This window comes from Oxyura jamaicensis, chromosome 6 (assembly GCF_011077185.1).
Source record: "Oxyura jamaicensis isolate SHBP4307 breed ruddy duck chromosome 6, BPBGC_Ojam_1.0, whole genome shotgun sequence".
In the NCBI taxonomy this organism is placed as follows: domain Eukaryota; kingdom Metazoa; phylum Chordata; class Aves; order Anseriformes; family Anatidae; genus Oxyura; species Oxyura jamaicensis.
In genome coordinates this window covers 29,529,756-29,555,681 of record NC_048898.1, presented here as the reverse complement: position 1 = coordinate 29,555,681, position 25,926 = coordinate 29,529,756, and positions in this window count along the sequence as shown.

The window sequence follows — 25,926 nt, the reverse complement described above, 5'->3', positions numbered from 1 at the left end:
TGTGCTTGCTCGCTTGTTGGAGTTTCGTGAGTGTTTGGAAAAGATTCAGAAGATTTCAGATTATATTCAGGTAAGTGTGTAGTATATTTTTCTGAAGAACCTATAGGGTACCTGTAGGTATCCAAACAGTCTTGCAAACCTGCCTTCTAGGCACTCCCTGCCAGGACATCAAGAAGCTGCATCAGGTTGGTCTCTAATATGTTCAGCGGCTGCCTAACCCTAATGGGGAGCCCGGGCTAGAGGTTGTATCCTAAGGAAAATAATCAAATAATCAAGGTTTTGTCAGTGTACCACATGGAGTTACACCTGCTGTTAGTACTTTGAGCTTCAAAAGCCAGAAAAACATTTTTTTTTTTTTTCTTTTCCTGTGCAACACTTGCCAATTTTTGAAAATGTAGCAGTATTGGTGGGATATGGTAGCGTTCAGAGGCCTCAGCCTTATGTTCCACTGTAGCAGACACTGAGTACACTATCTATGCCCTGGAAATGTTAATCTAATTACAAAGGAAAGTTTTATCTCCATTCTAGCAAGTGAGGCACAAGGAGATGAAGTAATAAGGCCAAGTTCTGTGACAGAACTGGTGTTCCTCAAGCCTGCTGATTTAACCAGAAAAGCACCTTTCTCACAGTGGATTTCTATTTCTCTGAGAGTCCCATATGGGTGTCTGTTGTCCATGTTCACAGTAAACACACAGTGGCATGGTATAAAGGAACACACAGTAGCACCCCCGGATTGAAAAGAAAAACCTGCAGCCTCTGCTAAACTGCAGGTCAGAATGGCAGACAGAAAATTACGGAGCACATTCATCGGCAGCCAGGAAATTGGTCTTGCTGGTGGCTCACAGTTTGATTTATGGTGCCCCTAACTGAGGCAGGACTCCTAATTGTTATGGAACGGGCTCCTGAGATGGACTGGGGGTGGGGAACTGTGCTCTGGGGCAGGAGGCACAGGGAAATGGTTCTCGGGACTCTTGGAGACCCTGGGCTAGTCCTGCCTGAGGCAACGCAGGCAGCCCTGGAGCATCCTCGCTCTCCTCCGTGCTGCCCTGCTGGCAGCGAGCACAACGTGCTCGGCTCTGACCAGGGGAGTGAATGGCACAAAAAAGGGTACAGCACTGGAGAGAGGAGAAAGAAAGTTGGTGTCTCTCAAGTTTTGGTCCATTAAGGTAATCCTACACTCCGCAACTGAAGCTATGGGTCAATGAAAACAAATTACAGTTCATTCCCCAAACAGAAAGATTAAGACACAGGAAGCTGCTGAGTGCTGTAGGCACCGGCCTTGACTTCACAACCTAGCCAATTTGTGCTGCCTGTGGGGCTGCACAGCTGTCGGTGAGAAAACAAATCTTCTCGTACAGAAACTCCTCCTTTATATCATATTCCTCCCTCCTCTCCTTTTTTTTTTTTTTTTTTTTTTTTTTCCCCAGGCACCAGCCTTTGTTTTTTCTGGAGGGAAAAAAAAAAAAAAAATAGCCAAAATGTCTTTTGCATACCCAAAATGCAAAGGCAATATATGTGCTCCATAGTAAGCCTGTCTCAGTTATTACAAATGGATTTCTTACTGTTGAAGAAAACCAAGTCCAAATCCCTCTGAAACAGGGAGGCTAGGGAAATATTGAATATTTCTGATGATAGGAAGTACAAACAAGCTCACTACGGGCTAGACCACCTAATGTAAGCCTTTCTTCTTTGGCACTGATACTCTCCACACCGATGAGTGACAATAGCAGGCTGATAGGTGCAGGATTTTCAAAGGGAAAATCCAATTTGTAAACAATCAGCATCCTACCAAGCTATAAACAGCTGTCTTAACTTCTAGCAGAGTTGGTGATGCTTGAAGGGCTAAAAATCACAATGTTATCCTAAAATCTTCATTAATTTGTGGCCTGGTATTCATCAGGACAACAAGCCTCGGGGGGCTACTTACTGCTTAGTTCCCCCCCCCACCTCCTTAGGCTACAAGCCCAGGTTCTGCTGGTTGTGAGGATGGGTGCACAGCTCTGGAAATGTGGTTTTAGATATGTGCCCATCACATGGATGTGGGGCAAGTGGGCATGAGTGCCTAAAAGGAAAACAAACAGAAATAAGGGCAGCGGAAATAAAATGTTGGTTCCTTCCTCCCAAAACAACAGATCATTTGTCACAGGTGCTTCCAGAAGCTGTTGTCATTAAATAAACTCCACACTGATGCTTCCGTCCCATCCACGTGGGAAATCAAGGAAGACAAGACAAGACTTGCCCTAACCTAGAGAGAATTTATGGAATGGATGGACTGGTCCCAGTAAGTGACAGCAATAGGTAAACCCTGTACTGGAAACACAGACTGGTCCTTGGAGTGGAGGAAAATGGGGAAGTAATTGGGTAGAGAGCAATAAGCACCTGTGACACTGGTTAGCACAAGCCCTTTGTAGGCATGGCTTTGAGAGCAGCAGCATGTATCCTGAAGTTGCAGATCATGCAAAATTTGTTGCAAAGCACTGTGAGAGAGATTCGACATGCTTTAACTTCACTCAAAAGGTTGTTTTAATAAATTATAGAGAAGGAGGAGGCAATGCTGTGTATGCATGCTGAAAGGTGAAGTGAATGAAAAAAAAAAAAAAAAGACTGAAGAGAAATATGGGATCATTTGTTTTTCCAGCGTGCCTTAGGTAAACAGAAGTTTTCTCAATTAGATTTCTCCTTTCCAATCCATTAGGGTTAATGCAGTTTTAATTAGCACTTGATTTGCAGCCTGTGAGGTATGGTTTAATGTGCCTTTTAGAGACTCCCAACCAAAGTACTGCAAGGAATTGAACACAAATGAGCAATTTAAAGTTTTGTCATACCCATTTTTGTTTGTAGGTGATTTCACTGCCAGCTTTCCCTTGTATAAAGGTGATCTTAAAACAGAGATCTTGGTTCCTTTGTGGAAGAGACGGTCAGTACAAAACACTCCATAAAAACTTTGTTGAAAATCTTTTGTCTCCTCTCATGTACAAGCACGGTCCTGAGCCCCTGTTAGCAGGTGCACTGCTTGGTCTTATTGCTATGGCCACTTATCTCTCCTCGTTGGAGCTGAAGATAGCCAGATCTGCACGAGTGACCTTGCACTTGTGCTGAATAATTCCTTTCCCCAACTATTCCATAATTATCAACTTTGCAATTGAATACAGGATTACAGCCCAAGAGCTCCCCATGAATGCAAAACACAAGGAATTCAGCATTTGAAATGAGTAAGTCTAAAGTAATCTGCACAGGTGGTTCTTATATTGCACCTGTCATCGTGGTATCTGAGCTCCTGCAAAACTCTATGATTGCATTGGTGTTTCAGTTTTGGAAAAACAGACTCCTGCATTCCTTTTATACTTCTGAAATATGTGGAAATAACAATATCTGGGGGGAACATTTTTTTAAAAAGCCAAAACAAAAGCTGCTAAGAAGCAAGGACACTCTGTCCTGAAAGTTATCGAATTTGTTTTGAATAGAAGCAGATTCTTAGACAAAAATTATCATAATAAAAAAAAATAATTTTAAAACAAAAATGAGTAATTCTGTCACAAACCCAGAAAACAACTGCCCCCAGGGCAAAAGGCAATTTGAAAGTTGAATATGAAGTTCTAGCATTTTGTCCTAAGTTGTACAGTCACTGTCACTCCACCGGATTTGTAGCTAAGATCTTTGAAACCTCAGTGCACATCACAAGGTCTGCTCTGTTGATCCACCCCTGTGAACCCTTGTTCACATGGATCAGCTAGGTCTCCTGTTGGAAGGAGACTCTCCCCACGGTACATTCTTGGCACAGGAGCATTTTGTGCAGGTGGAGGACTGAATGCTTCACTCTGGCCAGATGGCCGCTCGCCTTTCATGTTGATGAGACTTTATTATGGATTATTGATGTAATGCTGCTACTCACTCTACACAGCAGGACCTCATTAATGTCAGTGGAGCTCTGCACAGGCCCAAGGTTCTATCCACAGGGGTCCCACTAGCTGCAAGATCAGCGCCTCTATTTGTAAATACTGGGATAAGATGAATGAGGCTAAATGTGATGGGGGATAGCTTCAGGCAAGTGGTTTCACTGAGTACTTGGCTAGATACGTCTTAGTCTTAACAGGCAATGTGTTGGTATAGGAGAGAGTCCTGGTGGGCTGAAAAATATAGTAATTCTGAAAATGTGGCACACTCATGTTCCCAACAAGTGTGAGGGTTTCTTGGTCCATGTAAGTACAGCGGCCAGCCCAAGACAGCCCTCTGAACTGGTGTATTACAGCTGGCAGTTGCCTTCAGTCATCGGACTGGAGCTGGTCCCCACAGAGGCAGAGCAGGGCACAAAACATTCGTCCCTTCCTGAGGATACGGAGCTTGGTGCTGGAAGGCAGCAGGGTTAAGGGAGCCGGACTCCACTCCACAGCCCCAAGACAGGACAGACGTGGAGGCCTCTCTCCGCACCTTCACCCAGCAAAGCCGTGCCAGGATGTAGTCACAGCTTCTGCACAGGGAAATTTCAGTCTTATATCTCCTGGCAACATTCTGCCCACCTGTGAAGCCGGGGATCGAATCATGGCCTTCTGGCAGCTTTCTGGGCTCCCTGGGCTTGGTGTTCTTGGTTCTCTCTGTGACTTTTGTCATGGAGCCCGCCAATGCCGGGTGCAGGAGTGTGCTGCCCGGGATAATCGCTGCTCATGGATACCCAGCCCAGCTTTCTCTTTCTCACAGGCCCTAGGGATGTGTCCTGACACTGGGTTTGGGCAATGGGAAGGCTGATTTGCAGACAGAGTAAGCCAGGATTTGGGAACATCCTTGTCAAATTATTGCACAAGTAAAACTTCGCTGCAACAGCAATTTAGTTAACTGGGAAGCATTGTTTCCCATGTCACTCCCTCCTTTCCCAATACGAAAAAGATTTGCACTGAAAACAAAAGCAAAGCGTCAGTTTAATAAATCTGCAGGCTTTCCACATAACACGCCGGCGCTGCCACCGGCTGCGTGCACAGCAGGCCCTTCGCTGCGGGTCAGGCCTCGTCGCTTAGGCTGTGTTTCTGAGGGAGCTGCTTCGCTTTTCCAGCAGCCTGAGAACACGGCCGGCCCTCGGTGCTGCCGGCTGGGAAGCAGGACCTGCCATGAACGGGGGGGCCATCGACGAGGGGAAGGCCCGAGGGGCCTGGGGCTGGCGTGCCCGAGAGCCCGGCCTCGGCGAGCCCGGCCCGGCTGCACTTCGCCCCGCAGCCACTAGATGGTATTTGGCACCCGCTTCTGCAAGAGCCGTGCCCGGCTCCAAAACAAGCCCGGCCGCTTCGCCCAGCTTCCAGGAAAACTCTTCCCGTCATTTATTTTTTTATTTATTACATTTGTGCAGCGGCAGCGTGCAGGTGAACAAAACAGCTGCTGGGCTGAGCGGCTAAAAGAAGCCCAAAGGTCTGGGGAGGATAGGTGCTACGGGTGTTGGCCTTGCTCGAGGAGAAGCACCTCGGCATTGCCTGGTGCCAGGCCATATTTGCCCTCTGAGATACTCTTGGAGTGTGTTTTTTCTAGCACACCCAAATTGTCATCTCCCCAGTTTGTAAAATGGACGTGAGGACAGCGCGGCATTGAGGAGCACGGCACCCCCGCGAGGGGTGTTGGCGAGGGGCCCGTGGGTGACCCTAACGAGACGTCCCTGTCCTTAGAGCAAAACGAGGGATGATTCCCACCTCTGCGAGTAGAGGGAGACGCTGCAAGACCCAGCTTTTAGGATCTACCTCTTCATATTTCAGTGTCAAATGAGAAATTGTCTTTCTTTCTTTTTTTTTTTTTTTTCTTTCTTTTTTTTTTTTTTTTTTGGTTGTTGTCGTTATAAAAGATGGACAGGGCTCTGCCTCGAGCGGTCAGACTCTGATCTTTCCTGCTTTAATTGGGTGGTTAGTTGTATCTTTTCTTTCCCAAATTATTTGCAAGAAATTGCGATTTAATCCATTCCGCACTTAAGAAATTTAATCAATCATTAGAAATAACTGCCAATGATAGGAAAATATGGTAATTCGTGTTATTTTTTGCAGACAAAGCACTGATATAAACAAAACATAATTAAACATGCCCTCTTTATACACTTCATAAAAAGCCACAGTCCTTGGGTATTATAAATCTAAACTTATTTCTCTGATCTCAGGGCATAAAATGTGTTCTGTGAATTGTGTTACTTCTTGTAGGAAAACACTGATAATATTTGCCTTGCAGGCAGCATAAAACACAAAATGTAAAATAAAAATAAGTTATTAATCAGACTAACGGGCAACTTAAATGGAAAGCTGTCTTCTATGTCACATTAAAAATGATAATGAGCAACATTTCACAAGGCAATATTATTAAAAAAAAAAAAAAAAAAAATCCATGTTTCGCACAGCCTTCTCAAACCATATCTGCGCTGTAGTCTCCAGGAAGCAAACAAGAAGGACAAGTTTTGTAGCTGGTTACCATGGGTATGTTGCCCGAGGAATACCTGCATTTCAACATCCAACATGGCCATACCTAAAACAGGTGTTGCTTTTTTATCTTGCAGCTAACCTAGCCTGCGGCAGCCGTGATCATGTTTTTCCAAATTTGCATCTTAGTAGAAACAAAGTTTTAGCTCAATTAAATACCTGTCGCAGAGGGGAGGAAGGAGTAGGAATATGTTGTGACGCATAAGAACATATTGTGTTTATGAAAGCGGCCTGGTAAGAGCTATTTTTCTAATGATCTGTGACAAAAAAAAAAAAAAAATGCAAGAAGAAAAATCCTGCCCTAAAGGCCTGTATGTTGTTCTTTGCTTTTAACTGAGAAACAGAATTTTTGAAGGAATATCAGAGTGAAGTCCATGATATAAAAATACAGTAGGTCCCCTAGTTTGTCTCATAGGCACCTGCAGGTTACCTTTGCTAATTTCTGCAAGATGTGGGCCTAATTCCTCATCCCTTTTCAACATAGATTTAATTGAATGTGCATTTCTTATAGGCATTTCCACAGGGTGGTTGACTCAGGTGCTTTCAAAAATTGCAAAGTGCACTGGTATGTTATGAGTTCTGCGTCTATCCCAGAAATCTTTGTCTGTGTCATCTGCCCGTGCTGAGATGTTGAAGAGACTGCGCTGGACAGACAAATGTGCCAACCTCCTACTTCCAGAGCCCAGCATCACCTGCCAGGGTGGGATCTGTAGGACAGATCTACCTGAAACAAGGTGTGAAGACCACGTGGATGCAGTTGCTGACTCTCAGGCTGCCCTCTGGGTAGGACAGCTGGTGTATTTCTGACATACAAAGAATATCAAAGAAACCAGAAAGGAAAAAGAAAAAGTTCTGGGGAGTGCCTGGGAGAGATACAGGATATGTCTCAAGGTACCTTTGCTCATCAACAAAACAGCTTCTTGTCCCCACCGGTGCATTGCGGTGGGTGTTATATATCGCACAAGCCAGTAGTTATCTTTGGGGGAAGGAATGTGCAAAGACAAGAGTAGCTATTTGGGTGCTAGGTCTCTAAGTGAGTGAATGTTAGGGCAGGTATAAATTAAGGGTTTCAGGCTGAGTGTTGATTTAGACAGTCCTTGAAGGGAATCACTCTGGACCCAGCTTGTAAGAGACATGCCACAAATCTGCATGGTAGTCTGTGTTTCAGGCAGAAGCAGAAATTCTTTGTTTTGTCTCTGGTTCAATAGCCGAACTAGACTATTGACAGAAATGACAAAAATGTATTCACTGACATTTTCTTTGTAATTAGAGCATAGCTAATGATCCACGTTTTTAATCGATCAAAGTTATGCATATTTTAAGGAAGAAACAGGGTTGCCTGATCAATCCACCGTTTCCCCCACCATCCCTAAAATCTGTTTTTAGTTGGTAGATTTGGAACATGGACTTTCTATATATACATAGGTATGGCACAGAACATTGCAAACTAAAAATGTTTTGAGAGGTGAGGTGCTGAAAGTGTTCAGCTTGCTTTCTTGATAGTCCCTCCCCAAGTCATCTTGGGGAGGTGTCTTCCCTGTATCTTTTTCATGAGGTTTTCTTGAAGAACTTGTACTTTTCAGGCAAAAGTAGTAGAAACTGGTTCTCCTCTCTCTGATACAGGCTCCTATCTAAAGCAACTCTGAAATCCTCTGAGCTGAACATAGGAAGAACTGGCCCACTATATGATTTTTCAAGGATGATATAATTTTAAGTACTTCCTTCAATTTCAATGGAAGGGTAGTCCTTTGATATGTGTAATTTTGTAAAACGTTATAAAACATAGAGGGGAAGTGAGAATCCTGGTCCCACTGAAACTAAGAGATCAGGAGCTAGACAGACAGAATGTAGATGTTTTGTTCAATATTGGTAAAATTAGCAGTGTGGGCTGGATCAAGCCAGACGGCTAGAATGTATGAATGGAAATTCAAAGTATTTTCAATCACGTGTTACTTTAGCTTTCTCCTCACTTAGCACAGGTCCCTTATCACAGTTTCTAACTTGTCCTTGGAACTTGTCCTTTTCACTTTTATTCATTTTGTTGTTGTTTTGTTTTTTGGAATTTTGTCTTTCCAGTGATGTTTCAGCACTGTTTTTTAACAATTTTTGTTCCAAATTAGGAAAAGCAAATTAAAATAATTAAAGAGCAATGGGTAAAGATGATTTGTCTTTAAAGGAAAAAAGGAAAAGAAAAAGGTGTGTGAGCTATAAATGAAACGTAGACTTCACCAGTGATGTACCTAATAAAAGGCTCAGGCCTGACTGATCCGCAGCTACAGAAATGTGCTTCTTGAGGATGAAAGAACTGAAGAAATGAGAAGGACTTAAGTCCTCAATTAGTTTAGTGATTAAGATGTTCAAGTAAGGCAAAAGAACTCTGTGGCAATGTAAGATCAATAAATTTGCAGCAGTATTTAGAATTAATGTTGTTCGTGTTTTACTGCATCTTCTCCCAGCCATTGAATGTACAGGGGCCCTCTTCTTTACTGCTTACGTGTGAAAATATATTGTACTGATAAAAATATTTTTTTGTGTTTAATAAAGAGCAAAACCAGATCATCTAAAACCAGGGGAAGCTGAAAATCTGAACAATGTGCTTCCTATTCTTGGGACTGTTTGTAGAAATCTGCATTTGTATTACAAAAATAATAATAATAATAATAAAAAAATGTGGAAGTGCTGAAGTGGAAGAAGGGCCAAAGCTTTTTATCTGTGGTTACTTTTTGTTACCAGGCCATTGGTATGGAATGGAGGTGGTTGCTGTGATCTCCTTCCTGGCACCCCGCTCCACTAGGCAGTGGTCTCTATCACTGAGCTCTTGTTGCAATTTCTTGGCCAGGTTAATTGGTTTTATTCCTTCAGAAGCATCACTAAGTCCTTTATTGCCAGACCAGTTTCCTGTTTTTCAACTAATGACTTGTGTAGAAATCCATTTTGTCACTCAGATGGAAGAATCCCAAAGGTTTTTCCTGGAGAAAAAAAACTTTCTACAGAAATGGGTGGGTCGTCTTGGGTGCTGCTGTGTCCCAAGCATGATTTGTAGATCATCTGTACTATAAGGAGGTATCTGGGGGAAATATGAGGCTAATTGGTGTGTCATGAGACATAAGACATGAGACTAGATCTTGAGAAGAAGTAAAGGGAAAAAGAGAATAAATAAATTTTATTTATTTATTTATTTCAGAAATGAAAATATCGAAATAGCAATCAGGTCCTAGTGAATCATTAAAGTAATTTCAGCGTCTCCCACTATAACGGACTGTAGGGTCCCCTGGCACAATGTGCAGATTGCCCTGTTAGCGCTGCTTGCATGCTTGCTTGCATCGATATTCTGCAGAGGTGTGCTGACGTGCAGTATCGAGGTCCTGCATGGATGGTTTCTCCAGCGTTAAAGGGAAAAATATGTTTTTATTTTATTATTTTTATTTATACTGCCTCCCTCAGCCCTGAGCTGGAGCTTTCCTTGGGCAAAACACAGCAGCATCTACTGCAGGTGAAGCATCTAGCAGCTACAATAGAGAAACACATTGTGTTAAGTGACACAGTAAAGAGGAATGGGACTGAAAGCAGGAGTGAAAGGAATTAGGTAAATCAGATGCAATCCTTTGGGACAGAATTTTGCCAGGATCACCACTTCCTGTAGCACCTGACATTGCAAAGAGCAGAAGAGTTTTTCTGAGACAACAGTTACCTAGAAACTTGTAGATGTCTCCTGTTCTAACCCAACAGAATTTAAGAGAGATTAAAAGCAGTTTAGTCCCATTCACACAGAAATTTCCTTGCCTTCTTTTGGATAGTTCATGTTTTTTTCAAGGCCTGCATGGATGTTTATCTACTGCCGAATGAAAAACAAGATGCCATTTCAGACTCAGGTACTGTGGCTGATGTGTCATGGCTGAAATTTTGTGGTTCTTTGTGAAGGTTTTGAATGCTCTGGTTTTGGAATTTCAGTCAATGGAAAACAGAGTAAATTTGTGACAACAAAATTGGAGTAGTTCCTAATTTTAGGGTGCGAGTTTCCTTGCTATCTGTATCTGAACAGTGCAGAAAGTTGTGGCAATGCTTTACAAGTAGTTTGGAGGATAAAACAACAACAACAACAACAACAACAAAAACACAGATGTATAAAGGTTCCTGTCTTCCTGTCTTACAGGACGCAGCTCATCTAGCTTTGAAAAGCATTCCAAAAAAAAAGGCAAGTAATTGTCCAAGTTGTTGCAATTAAGGAAATCACCAGTGTTGGTTCTGTGCTGAACAAACGCTCCTGCAATGGGCATGCTTGCTCAGGGTTTACTGGTGTAATCCCCATCTTCCCTCTGGGAAACCAGAAGGATTTTTGAAAACACAGAAGAAATCTTTCAAGCAAAGCCACTTCACATCATATTGGAATAAAAAGCTCTCTTATCATACAAAAGGTAATATTGTTGTATTGTGCTTTGGAGAGCTGAATAGCTTAAGGATATAGGGCTTCTTTCTTCCTCCCTCACTGGTGTAGTTCCACTGACGTCCATAATTTCATCTGATTTCCACTGCTCAGTCCCAGATTTGTTTGTGCTGAGTCTTTCCAGTTTCTGCTGCTTGTCGGCATGGGGCTGAGGAAAAGACATTTGCCGTGTTGTCAGCATCTTCAGGCAGAAGCTGTCTGCAGCTCTGCACGGGTCCACATGGAGCCACCGAGGTGCACAGCGGCCACCCGCTCGTCCTCCCAGACCCAGTCCTGGAGACAGGAGCTGTGTCACCACCAGCACTTCCCACAGCTACGTCCCATTGAACAAGAAAGGGCCCCGTGCTCTAATGATGGCTAATTACATTTTCTCCTATCTTTCTATCAATTAACTGGAAATGTTTCATTGTTTAAATAATTGTCTTTTGGTAAATAAATGCGTAAACACTACTTAAAGCATTTTGGGGTCTAATTATACTTATCTGAAAGTTAACAGATCCAAGATGTGATTTGCGTTTTAATTGTTTTAATTTACAGTAAAACGTGGTGTTGGGCACTGATTTTCTGAACAGGCTGATCTTTATAGTAAGGAAATGAGAAACTACAAATGATTCTCTATCAAGCCAAGCTATTCACTGTGCCTGAGCTCTGCTTGTGCTGGGGTGCGTTTGCTTTTCATCCCGGTCAAACCAGCAACGCGATGAGCGAAAAAGCACAGCCAAATTTTAAGAACAGCTTAAAGATGCCCAGGCCTGGCTGTGGTGTGCAGCATCCCCATCATTTGGGATGTGAGCCACAGAGATCACAGATAGCTCACGTGAAGTAGCTGACCCCGAGGCAGGAGAGATCACAGCTAAACCCCCGTGATCCGAACGCACCGGGCTTTTGGATCCACTTCCCTTAGCCCCTTCCATCTGCCTGCCCTCTCTAATAGTGGAGGAGCAGGGTGTCATGCTGGTTTGTTATTCTCATTAGGTCCCATTAGCCCTAACGCTGGGGGCTTCGTCTGGTGCAGGCAGAGCCTCTCTGGCCAGCCCTTGCAGGGACAAGGTGCGCCCCAGGGCTGCGGTGAGGGGCAGTTCCTAGAGCAAATCCAGGGGAGAATGGGATAAGAGTTGGGGGACCTTCTGTGCCTGAGCAGCCTGGGGATCATCTCTGATCCAAACACGATCGTGGGCATCTCACATCACCTGGCACCTGTCTTGACTTTCCTGTCTCTGAAACAAGGGTAGTGGCTCCACAGTTTGGGATGCTGTGCGAGGCTGAAGCCACAAATCTTGGGAGGGAATTGGGCAGCACAGGTAAGGACAGCAATTAAAAAGAAAGGAAAGAGTTTTCTGCTGTGTTTTCCTTACACGAAAAGTATTTGTGGGATTTTCTCAGTTAGGCTTCTTTTTCAAGATAAGAGAAAAAGAAGGAAAGGAAGAAAAACCCTCCCACGCATTCAAACAGAATTTGCATCTCACTGCATTATTTTTTTTCTCCTAAATTGCAATTAAGCAATAAATCTTCCCCAGTTGCAAAAATAAAGAGAGTGAGGTGGGAGAAATTTATTAGAAAATGTAATCTTTCAGGCATTTTTTAATTTCCTTCTGAGATCTAGAATATCAGTCGGAGTCCCAGGTAAAATAGGATTCTAGTTTTCAGCCACAGGTTGCGACTCAACGTGCTTAGCTAAATTAAACAGAACAGATGTGAAAAATAAGATGAGAGCCACGCATAGAGCGCTCAAACAGCTCCCCCACTGCCCCCATTGAAGAGCCAGGGCTAATTCCCCTTTGTTGACCAAAGCCTGCAATTCGATCCTAAAAGCTTGTCAGAATTAAGTACAATGCTTAATATAAGTTTACATTTTAACTGTTTTTCTTTGATATTTGACAAGGATGTGGGAAGTAGCTCCAGAACTTTCTCCTGAGCCAATTTGCTCAAGGTTGCTATGAATCATGCTTCCCTTGGGCTGCTTGCCCCGGGGACTGCACTTGAGACCTGGCACCTGTTAGCGGCCAGAGCAATTAATAATTAATTAAACAAATAGCCCCCTTTACGTGGCACTGTGAAATCAAAGCCGCAGCGTAAAATAGAGTTTTATCTTGTAGGTTTCCAGAGGTAACCTCTGCCCCAGCACTGGTGCGGGAGGTGGAGGGGCAGACTTTTGCTTTTAGAGAAAAAAAACAAGGAGCAGGGACTTTTTATAAAAGGATATATGGGAAAGAAGGGAAGGGAAGGGAAGGGAAGGGAAGGAGAGTTAGCCTTGTTACATCCTTTCTAATAAATACCACTTCACTGCAATGACATCAGCCAGTACCTGAACATTTTACAGCCAAAGAGAAAATGAAATACTTGACATTCTTCTGGGAAGTGAGATCACTGTAAGCGTTCAGCTTACATGGCTTTGTGCACCTTCTGAGATGGAGCACAGTTCTTTCTGTCTTTCTGCTGGTATTTTGGTTTCACAGATGACAAGTGTACTGTGGCATTTTTTTATTTTATATTTTTCAAAAAGTAGCTGCATGGTAAGGAGATAAGTGGACTTCAAAGGGCTAAATACCAATCAGAAGATGGAAGATGGCCACACATAAAGCTATGCTGCTTCTGCAAACCCCTTTAGTAGCCAGACAAGGTCACTGATCAGGGTAATTTGCAGGAAAAGTCAATTTCTCAAGTACCCAAGGCAGGTGTTGTGCCATTCTGTGACAATTTACTGAAACTAAATTGAGGAAGTTGAAAAAAGCAAAGGTCATGAACCATGGGAGAAACAAGGGAAGCAAATCTCTTTGACTGTAGTTTTAACTCCTTTTCAACCGAAGTGTATTTACAAACTCCCGAGCCTGTTTCCACTTTAAATAAAATCACACGTTTGCAATGCAGACCTATTTATGAAAAACTGGGCTAAAACCACATTGCACAGTGAGGGACTGTGAAGGATGGCTAAGGAAAACACACGGTGATTCATAAGCAACTTTTACTGAAATAAAAGTGAAATGAAGAAGCTACCCTTTTCACTTTGATACATTTCTCAGAGTTTTCGTGGTGACAAAAACCTGGATGGGTTTCCTTCCAGCCCCAGATCTTGCCGTGAGCTTTGTGTGGGACATGGCTGGGACCCGAGCACGCCTGCCAGATGAAGCAGGCGCTGTTCTTGGGGTCAGCAATTCCTTCTGTCCTTCCAGCCTCGGTGATGCTGATTGCTCAGCACCTCTCTTTAACAATGTGTTTCTCCTGGAAAGGGCTGCTGAGGGTCCCCGTGCCACGAGGCAAGGCTGCGCAATCGGAGCAAAGATCATATAGGCCCTCTCTGAGCAAACTTCCACTCCAAACAGAGCTCCACAAATCCCATTTCCCTGGCATTTGGAAGAGAAAAATTCCAGACCCTGTGGTCTGAATGCCACCGCAGCTGGTGGGCTGGTGACCCCACACAGTGCAGGAGAAGTTTGAGTACAGGGAACAGCCTGGTGCCTAGCTGGCAGAAGTTTGTAACACCCAGACAACCCAAAATGGCTTTTTCCACCAAGAAGGAGGAGAAAAAGAAATTAATGTTATCATTTTTGCTCCTGTGCTCCTAAATGAACAAATAGTGTTCATAGTTGTGTCGGTGACATAAGCACAAAAGTACCTTTACTTCCTGATCCCTGCAACAAGATTATTTATTTTATGCTACATTTTCACAGGTCATTGGTGATGTTTAGCTATGCCTCTCACCATGAAGCCTGGGAAGTTTATGGGGCAGCAAAAAATCCTTCTCTCTACTTGTTTTCAGTGGGCTGGCATCCAAATCTAACGAGGATAAAGTTCCCCAAATACTTCCTTGAATGGCATATTTCCAAAGGTTAGCTTTGAATACGTAGACACGGAGGAAGCAGAAGGATTGGCAAGTCAGGGAAATGCTGCTGCTGTACTTGGTTGGTAGAGTTTGTATGCGTATGGCAGGTGAGGCTGACCTTCCCATGAACACGAATGACGAGAAAATATTTTTGAGTGGGACGTCAGTGCTACTTTTGATGTTTGTAGATGACAAAGAGAAGAGTCAAGGCTCTGGCTGGGGTTGCAGCTCGCAGGCAGAGAAAGTTCAGACTCCGGAGCTCACGTTCAGCCTACCTTGGGTCTTCTGCAGATGAAAGGTGTGGTATGGTCCCTTGGGCACATGGGGCTGGTGTAAGATGCGGATGTAGGCAATGCTTGGCTCTCTGGAGGGTGGGTAAGAGCTCAGCTGTTCAACACCTAACACGTGAAGGAGGAAGCAGAAGCATTCACACAGCAGTGCATTGGTATGGTGTGCACAGTCTGGGAAAACCATGAAAGGGGAGCAAGTCAGTTCCACCAGAAACAACCCACACATGCCAAAGGAAAAGCCATTATTTCAGGAAATCAATATGGAATGGATGTACCCAGTTATTTACGGTAGGGCACAGCAGCAACTCTGCACTGTGGATACCTGGTGAAGACGTGAATTTGTAACAACTGTGAAAGTAGCCATGAGAATTTGGGAGATGGTCAAGGCTGAATAGAGAGCTGGGAAAGGGCATGGAAAATTATTGGTTCTCGCTGATAGTTTGCAAGACTTTGGAAATAAAAACCCTTAAGCAATGAAAGATGTAGCAATCACACTACTGCAGTTCCTGAAAGGAAACTCATTTATTCCAGCTTCTGCTTTTTCCACTGGCTTTTGCCCCTTTCCTTTTCCGTGCTGACCAGCTTGGACCAGCAGCCCCAAGCTCCAGCCGTGCCGTTGTTGTGCACCCTCAGCAAAGTCCAGTAAAAGCCAACTTCTCTTTGTCTGCAGGTCTTCTTAGAAGCAGTTTGGGAGTTACTGAGTTGGGAGCGATCGTCCCATTTCCTGGTTTTGTTTCTCTCCCCCAGTACATAGGGCTCAGTGGAAAGATTCACTTAGATACCGAGAGGATGTAATTAGCCTCCCAAATGACTGCAGCCCTGCCACTGCATCCCTTCGGCTGGCTGAAGGTCTCTTTATGACACCAGCAGGTAACTGCTTTGTGTGTTTGGGCTATTCCCAAGTGCTGCTGCTCATATCAGCTTCTCGGTCAGACCTTCTAGAAATACAATCTGTGAATTCCTTGTAAGTGCAAGACTATTTTTATTTAGCTCTTTCAGGGCCCCACTGCCTGAAAACCAATACAGTTGTTTAACTTTTAGGAAAAGAGCCCTAATCTCTCTTGCTTCAATCCCATGTCTTTTACATCCTGAGACTGGAAACAATCTATATCCTAAACAGTCGACGTTTCAGGAATGTTAAATCAGGAGGCTCTATCTGCAGTGGGCAAGAGGACATGAGTTAGTTAGTCAGGCAAATAAACAAACACAGTAAAACACACAAATAAAGCCACCACACCTGCAGGAATGTTAGATATGTTAAAAGGGGTTGCATCCCTAGGCGAACTGCGCTGGTTCACTTTTCATCACCAGTGGCCATGTTACACATGCAGCTGGTGACATTACTTAGCCTCCAGCAAGGTCAGAGCAGGCGGTGGAGTGAACAGAGGAAGAACTGTTCCCCTGTTTGTAGCAAAAACATGGTCAGAAGCGATTTGAACTCCAGCTGCAACTTGGCCTGCTTAATGATATCTAAGCAATACCACCGCTAAGGGCCAGCTTCCCTTTCTTGTCGTAGCACCTCACTTCCACAAGGCCACCTTTAAAACAAAGATACATTTAAAACATCTTTTTATCTCACAAAGTTTGTTTTTATAGGTTTCCCTGAAGTGAACTGCAGCAACATGATTATTTGGTGATGGGTTACAATAGAGCTTCTGTTACACTTTGCAGGCATTGGGATGAAGTTACCGGGCTGTGTGGCAGAGTGAAGTTAGAGGGAGAGATTTTGAAGACACTTCACAGCACATGGTTCACTTCAGTGCTTACTGGGGATCTCTGAATTGCCCATGCACCTACATTGAGCTCATCTGAAGGACATCTGCCTGACTGCTGAGGCATCTGAGCACCTTTAAAATCTGCACAGAGATCTTTGAGAATGCTATGATAATAATAAAGGCAATTCCCCAAGACCAAGAGAACTAAATGAGGATTTAAAACACAGGGTGATGTGCTTAACTGTTATGTGCCACGAAATACACCATACACAGCATACCATTAATGCAGAAGTGATTATTTATCTATCTCCTTTAATGAGGATGAAGAGGAATTCTGAAGCAAGTTAGTTGTATTGCCTGGTCATTAGCTTTAATCCAAGACACTACCTGAAACACATTGGTCCTTCTGAAAAACTTCAAGTTTTGCCGATTGCTAAAGGGGTTAACAGAGGCTGTGCACGAGGAAGATAACCTAGGTTTAAAAAAACTATAGTCATCATTGTTCATTTATTCTCTTTATTGAGGTAATTTAATTATCATATAGACACAAACATTTGCTCCCATGCTGGGCTCTTCACATCTGTTAGTAGAGATTTGATTAGGTCTACACAAATGTGCTAGATTATACCATCTAGTTGGTGAAATTCAAGCCACCTGGATATTTTAGCAACATCAATAAGAATAATTCTCTTTTTCCAAATCAGTAAATCCAAGATATATTAAAAAGAATTAATTAATGAGTACCAGATAGGCAAAACAAACATTTGACAATGAATCATATTATCAAAGGTTTTGTGGGAGATCCCTCTCAGCTTATGTTTAGATGTCAAATTATATTACCAAAACTAAACAATCTGTTAAACCGATCTCTTAATGCAATAAGTCTCAGCACCATACTCTCCTTTTCCCGAAGTCCTTCATGATAGCAGCATTAGGGACAACAGTAGTTAAAGCACGAGCAATAGTGTTACATTAGCAAGTCATTACTGTGAAATAGCTGACTCCTAATATTTTTAGTGCCATTAGTTTTCTTTTCTTTCTTTTTTTCTATTTTTTTTTTTTAATTTATCTTGTAGGGCCCAGTGATGGAAAGTGTTAATCACCCAAGGAGCCATTAGGCATGTGAGTCAAGCCAGTGTGACTGCACAGAGAATTAACGCCCTCAGTGTGCATTTCAGGGTTATGCTTTGCATTTGCAGGGAATGACCCAAAAAAACTCACATGGAATTTGCAGTAAATACAGCTGTTAAGATTACATAAAATAATTTTAAAAATAAAGAGAGGGGAGAGAAAGAAGTTGTTGTCCACTGGAGGACTGCTCTCAAAGTTAGTTTAGTGACTTACACAGATGGGTCATTCTTTTTTACTATTTTTTTAATATATATTTTATTTCTTCAGAAGGAAACTACTGAAATTAAGTTAGGTAAAGTTGTTTGTTTTTTCTTCTTCTTCTTTTTCTTCTTCTTCTTCTTTTTTTTTTTTAAAAAAAAAAAATAGCTGAAGTCAGAGGGCCATCAAGCCTTCAGTCTGGAAGCATTTATGAAAACACTTTACTTTAGTCACTTAAGTACTTGTGCAGACATAAAACCCTTTGAATTAATTTTTAGCAAGTTCTTCAGACTGGAAGAGGTGAAAGGCACAGTGGTCAAACTGGCAAGTGGGAGCAGTTCCTAGCCCTCTGTAAATGTGATAACTGAGTTCCTGGGCATGTGTACATTGATTCTGTTCCCAGTGTGCCTGTTACAAAACAGCTAACCCAACGAGCATATTACTCGTTTGTTCTGGTCTTTGCCTGATGAAGACTGATCAGGCTGAGCAGTGTGGGCTTTTCTGGATGAAGCTCTTTCTCTCTGCATGAAGACTCATGGCCATGACCATGAAGGTGCTGCCTTCAGCATGTTTTCCAGAGGATTTTTGCTCCGAAGGAGTCGAGTCACACAAGTTCAACATAGCTCTTTCAGACATAGGACTAGAATCAGGTCAGGGAAGAGGTGATGTTTCTGTCACATCTGCGCTCTCTGATCGTGTGTCCCACCAGATTTCATTACACTTCCAATGGCGTGGTGACACCAGGGGTAAGGACCCAAGGGATTGTTGGTAACTAAAGAAAAGTGTTTGTTTAGGCACAGTCTTGTCAGAAGTGGTATCGAGGCTTATGTTATAACTTGTCACTGCAAGAGCAAGTTGGAGTAAAAGCTTTCTAAATCCATATAATCGTACTTAATTGTTTACATAATGAAATTATTTTTAAAAGAGAATAATGGATGACGATGATTCAGTCATAAAAATTTCCTTATAAATCTCCAAAGTAGCCTCTTCTGGGAGGATTCATTATCAGATGGATGTGTCTTTACTCTGAGGTAGCTAGATATTTATGAATTGTGCCCAGCACATAAACACACCTAATGCAGAAAGCAAACACATGGCAAACCTATCGTGTCACAGCCTTGGGAACCCTGCAAAAGCTATCAGGCTTGCCTTGGCCTATTTATTCCAAATGAATATAAAGGAAAGGAGAGTTATATGCATGAATACATGGGTTATGGAAAGACACTGGAGATGTTCATGGGGCTGAAAACTTAGTCTAAAGCTGTATTTTTGTTATCGATCGCGTTGAACTCAGGAAGGGGGGAGGTTTATGAGCGCTGATTTATGGTCTTGGTCTTCTGCTGACAGCAGGTTGGAGCAGAGTCCATCTGGATACCTGTTTTTTGCTCTTTTTCTGTGAAGTTCTTAGAAAGTTAGTGTTTCTTTTCTTCCGTTTTTAAAAAGTAGCATGAATTTTTAAAGATGGTTTAGTAATATAAATGGAAAAAAAGTATTCTAATGCATGTGACTGTGATTAATTCCTGTATTGAAAGCAACCAGAATAATTATAGGTTTAGTTAATTTATTGCATTCTGAGTTGTGCTCCATGACACAGCTCGTCACAGGGCTCGAGGTTCGCAAAACTGCAGGAGCCTTATGGCACCACTTCAGGTTCTTTTCCCAACTTCATTATTGACTGGATATGACTCAGAATCATATCTTATTAACCTGAGTGCAAATTACATGGGGAACAGTGTTATAGCAGGAACTAAACATTGGAAAGACAGATCCTCCACGGTACTTACAGCATCTTGTTTTACTACAACAATGGCAAAGTCTTCCCACCCTCTTCAAAACAGCAGTCTGCAAGTTTCCTGTGTGATCACACACTTCCTGCATAGGTGTGTCCTGCAATTCCGGTAATAATTAATAATAATAACAATAATAATAAAATAATAATGATAATGGGAAAGTCCCCAGTTTAAGACTTCTTAATTATTTACATATTTATTTGAAAAAGACTTAAAAAATATTCTGCAGGACCTTTTATCTGTAGGATTCTACTCTCTCTTCTGACAGTAAAAACACCTGAATTCCTCCTCTCCCCACTACAGCATATTCTACGGCAGTCGAGGAGCATCTTCCAAAGAGAAACATTAGTACAGATGCATCAGCTTTTGTGAAATTCTGGTTCTTGCTCATAGGGCGGGTTGCATTTGAATAACATATGCAATATTTTATAGTGGTTGGAGATTACTTCATTTATTAAGGAAAGATAAAAAGCAATTGTCATTAGGATAATGAGAGTGGAAGAAACTGAGAAGCAGAAGAGGTACATTTTACAACAGGGAAGATACTACATGAATGGATTTGGAAAAGTGCAGCTTTAAAGGACTTGATTGCTGAACTTGCACACACAAAAAAATTACAAAAAAATATTGATTGGAGTTTTTCCAGTGCTTGAAACAAGAAATGTATGGATATGATCTGCAGATGTATCAGGTCTCTGTTCTTCTCCAACAGGCAAAATACTAACTGTGGACATGTGCGTGTGCAGCAACCAGTTTGGTGGCTCTGGACCTAGACAGACCTTCTGTATGCTCCCAGACCACCACAAGGCACAGGCGACCACTGTGGCACCAGGGATGGGGCCAGGGCTCATAAGGGAGAGTGGAGGCTGTAGCACAGGGAAGGCTCAGTGTCTGTGCTTTAACAAAGTGTAGTCAGAGCTGCTGCAGGAATATTAAAATGCAAATGGCCCAATTAGAGAGCTTACTTTTCTAGATCTGCCCTTCCTGATCTCAGAGAAGCATTAGTGTGAATTTGTCTTTTGTACTGATAAAGCACCCTGTTAATAAAAAGTTGCTGGTTGTCTACAGCAAGTAGGTTGTTGATAGGAGCAGCAGAAAGTCTATAATATCTTTAAATGGGCTACATATTGAATTCTATAAATATTGGGCTCTCTGATTGTGGAGGATCAAAGACAAAAAGAACTGATTGATACTGAGCCCTTAAAAATCAATTATTTAGGAAAATGCTTGCCCTTATTTAGTCTTTTGGAATAATAAATGATGAAGCGATTTCAGCTGTAAGAGACACATTGTGGACAGCTGCTGCTCGTGAGTTCAGACATATTATTGTTAAGAGGTAACAATAGCACAGGTTTTAATTGAAGAATAACTGGTCAGAAGGGAAAAAAAAGGGGAGGGGGGTGGGGGAGCTAAACAATTATATAAGAAACAGCAGTCAGGTACGGACTGCTCACCAAGCAGACCAAATCTATGCAGGATCTTGATTTCACTGTTCCAAATGGGGATGGTTTACACAGCATATTTGTCTACAGAATGATTCATATTAAACATCTTTCATTGTAATTTTAACTATTTTTAAAAGCAGTATTGGGAAGGGCTTAGCCAACTTGATGGTAATCTAGAAAGACAGAAAATAGACCTTCTTGCCAGTTTGTGGTTAATTATGGTGAACTGCTATCTGTAATTTACTCCTGCCCATAATGGAAAAGAGAGTTTTGCTTGAACGTGCATTATATTACATGAGGTTACATCCCATGTGGTGACATGGCATTGTGTAACTTCATACAACCAGATAAAAGGGGACATGTTTTTTCAATGTATCAGAACAGAATGCAGGGATACATTCTGGTAGAAAAGACATTTAGAGAGGACCCATTTCTACAAGTCTGGTTTATGCAAAATAGCAGTTTCTAATGGAATTGCTAATCGCCATGTTTTTCTGCAGCTCTTGCAGAAGTAAATCCAGAGTATCTTTTAATTGGAAGCCTTTCTTTATGGTCTTCAGATGTTTATAAATATGCACAACCTAATCTGATTAGGGCCAGACTCTACATGCTGCCTGCCCTGACAAAACAGGAGAAAGTTCTTGCCTGCAGCCTGTGAATCCTCTTCCACTCCGTGTCTCTTCTTGCGTTCTGGTATTTCAATATCTGAACACTTTTAATAAAGTATTAAAAAACTGCCAATTCCTTATTCCCCCATCTTCTGCTAGAGAAAGAAGTAAATCTGCTAGTAAGTGGGTAAAAATAATGGGAAAAATTTTGAGGGAACTTTTTTTTTTTTTTTTTCCCCTGCAAAATGCACTTTGCTTGAAATAAAAATATTTCACACAATGGTATCAACTTTAAGGAGAATATGGATCAGAAGGGAAAAGTAGAATGTGATTCTTCCAAAGCTTGCAAGACATAAGCTTTCATTTTTGAAGTAGAGATCTTTTAAATTTATGCTGCTTTAAGTATTGCAATGACCAAACTGAAATTTTTCATTGTAGGTGAATATAACATTTCAGCTGGTTAAAGGCAAGTCATGGGGAACTTCTAATTTTATGTCTTTCATTCCACATATGAATTCAATCATATTTTAGTGTAGTGCAGTGCTTCATGAAACAGAATGTCTATCCTCCACACAGGTTCAGCTTGGGGAATTTCACTTACTGCTAAGCAGCTCTGTGTGATATTAAAATTGCCTAACTAACTTCCGCATAGGTCTTGGATTCGTTGTTTGGCTCTATGCCTTTCAAACTGGCTAGCCAGTAGGAAACAGTAGACTTTGAATATGAGCTGAAATTTGGACTGTCTGCATGCATCCTTCCATCCCTTTCATGAGACTCATTTTGTGGCTCACTTACTTTGACCATTATTAAGTTCTGTTACAGCTTCCAAGTGAAATTTTGGCTCATCTGGCTTAATGGCATCTTATGAAACAAAAAAGGACAGATTTTTAGGTGTCTATATGTGGGCTGGGACCTCTTTCCACCTCCTCACTTCTCATCCCCAAGAGGTACATAATATGACCAAGAGTTGGTGGTGAAATCATAAAAATTCATCACTTGTTCACAGTGTGCAAGTCATGATCAGGAAGACAATTTTTTAGTGTAAGGTAATGTTGACCTTAGCAGGAATAATTTGTGCCCTTCAGCATCTGCAGATGTGTAATAGTCACCAGGGAGTTGTCTGACTCTGAATATATATATATATTTATTTTAAAAGTGTCAGCCAAGTCAGAGCTCCAAGTGCAAAATGTATTGCTCGGGAACACTGGGAGGATTTGTGTTTCTGAAGAACAGTGGTGTGGTGAGCAGCAAGAGACAAAGCAATTGGAACATTTTCATATTCTGATGAGGACAGTCTCTCTGCAATGCTGCTCAAGTCGGGGAAAAGAAAATTGCTCTATTTCTCTTGGACCGGCATCTGCAAATTCACAAGAAGGGAAATATCTCTAAAAAGAAATACGCTGAGAAGCTTCTATAGGAAATGCTTGAGTTTTTATCCAGAACAAATGAGTTCAGCAGAAATATATGATGTTATTGTGTGATATAAGTGGATAACGGTATTGTCTTGTAAACCTTTACCAGGTAGATAAAATGGCCTTTGCAGTATTATGCATACACAGAACACCTGTGTATAAAATTCTGTAGTGTTTCTACTGACTGATGCACATGCCAGTGATGAAAGCCTTCTCTGTGGCTTGCAATGTCCTCATCTGTGGCTTTCAAAACTGCAGCCCAGACTGAGTCTTCACATGGCTACATTGGCTTTCATTGGTGAGCTTGGCACCTGGATGCACAGGAACCACAGAAAATCAACAACATACCATAATTAGTAGAAAAGGGCATATAATGAGATGTATATCTTTCCAAACACAGATGTTTTCTCTCTTGAAAGCCACATGTCTGTGGAAAGCTGACGGAAGTCTGTGTGATTTAAATGTCCCTTAAGCCTTGTGATGGTGTTAGTGAGATTTAAACAGAGCACAAAAATCTTACGCTGGCCGGCTGCACAAAGTTGTCTCTTTGCTTCAAGTGCCACAATACAGTTTTAGAGAGAAAAATAGGTAAGAGAGCAGACCCCTCCTTGGGGAACTTGGTGTGAGATGCAACACATCAAGAGGATATGGGTACAGAACTGGTAGAGATGCAACAAGAGGCAGAGCAGAAGTGGTGGACGTTCATGAAGTGCAATGCTTTACCTCAAAGAATCCGTGAGACATCCACTTGTCATTTGTTTGTCACCTGTGTAAACTTCATATTGATTTAAGACAGGTAACTTCAGGGGGATGCCGCTTTGTGGCTGTGCCTTGTCTTTGTGCAAACATCCAGCATGAAATATTGATCCTTTCTGGAATTTAGTGACTGCCTCACCGTCTGCTTACTGCTTACTCACTCTTGTGATCTTTTTGCTAAATACTTTCAGCTTATCCAAGGAACATTTGTGGGCTATATTAGCCCAGGCTATTTTACACACAGGCATTTTACATACATTACATTTTAAAAGTTGCAATATTTCCTGTTTGCTAATGTATGTGTTGGAAAAATTAACACAGAGTATGTGTATATATCCTTATAATGGTATGGTTGTTATTCAAAATTGTATCAGGTCCCAGTCATGGCTTTTGAATGAATATCAGATATATATTTACAGCAGATTTGTAGCTGCTGCAATTCTGTCTTCACTGAAATTATGGAAAAACTATCTCCTCCTTCTTTTTGTGGACATAAAATATCCATATCCTTGAGCAAGACAAAAAAGGTCAATGGCAGAATACTTTTATGAAAAAACCCAGGGTCTCCTGTATTCACAGGCAGGACAGAGCACCCACATACAAGCAGAATTTGGCCACCCTGTATAAACACAATTCAATATAAATAAGAAAGCACAGCTTTTTCTTCCTTTGATTGTTCTACTGAGACAGAAAATCATCAGAAGGTGAATCACTCTTGCAGCGGATACGTGCCAAGACATGAAAAAATGGGGATGGCCTGTAAAATGAGGCAATGGGAATAAGAGTGAAAACAAAGGGATTGTTAAAAAGTACTAGATGTTATTACATGATAAATGAAAATAATTATCAAAACCTACAAATGTTGCATCTGAATTGCTGCCTGTCCTTGTGTGGAATTTATGTGTCTTTAAAGTGTTGTGCTGGAAATTAATGAAGATAAAATTAAAATACTTGTAATGTAAAATATTACATGCCTTCTCACAGGACTAAGACACACCACTCAAGAGGATTAGCTTATAAAAAGTCAGATAATCCTCACTGGTAGGATAAATATAACTTATAGAAATTCCTGAAGCATGCTGTCCAGAGGCATTTCACTAAAATTAATTTAGCAATAAAATTACAATTCCTTTAGACATTTTTCAGAAGTTGTTAAAGACCAAGCAAAAGTAACACAAAACATTATTTTCTAATGTACCCACATTTCTTTTCTCCCTCAGCAGCATCAGGTAGCTGTTTACAGCTCTGCTCATCCCAACGGTGATGTGAGGGGTGGACAAATGAGATTTTGTGCTAGAAGTTTTTCATGTGAAATATTCCATGGGAAGAAGAGAGAAGTAATCACAGGTATTTATTGTTTGGTTTGCAGGAAAGAGACTGCAGCCTGCGGGAAATGGGGCTCAGCTGAAGATTGCTATCTGGCTGCGAGGTCCCAGTTGTGGAAGGGACAAATTTTCTTGGCTGGAGAAGGAGTGATAGTTGTCACCAGTTGATAGCATGTCACCAGTTATCCATTAAGGTTAAGTGAGGAGGCAGGCTGATTAGTTTAAAATTTAAGGAGCGTAAAGAATCAAATAAATAAACAGGAAAGCATCTGTGAAAACTTGTGAGGGAGAGAGGGAAATGACTTTATCTTCCTTAAAAACAGTCCTAGAAGAACTGATATAATGGTTACTGAGAGGTGAATCCCAAGATTAGAGACTGGATGCACAAGCTGGGTGACATACTGCCTTTGGGTGGCTATGTCTGGGAAAAACTAGTTCTGCATAAGTGTCACTTGAGGGAAATGATTAAGGAAGAGTAGATCTCAGGAGCAGGGATGGTGCAAGATACGGTGATGGAGCGCAAGCAAGTAGTCAAACACATGGTGGAGAAAGATT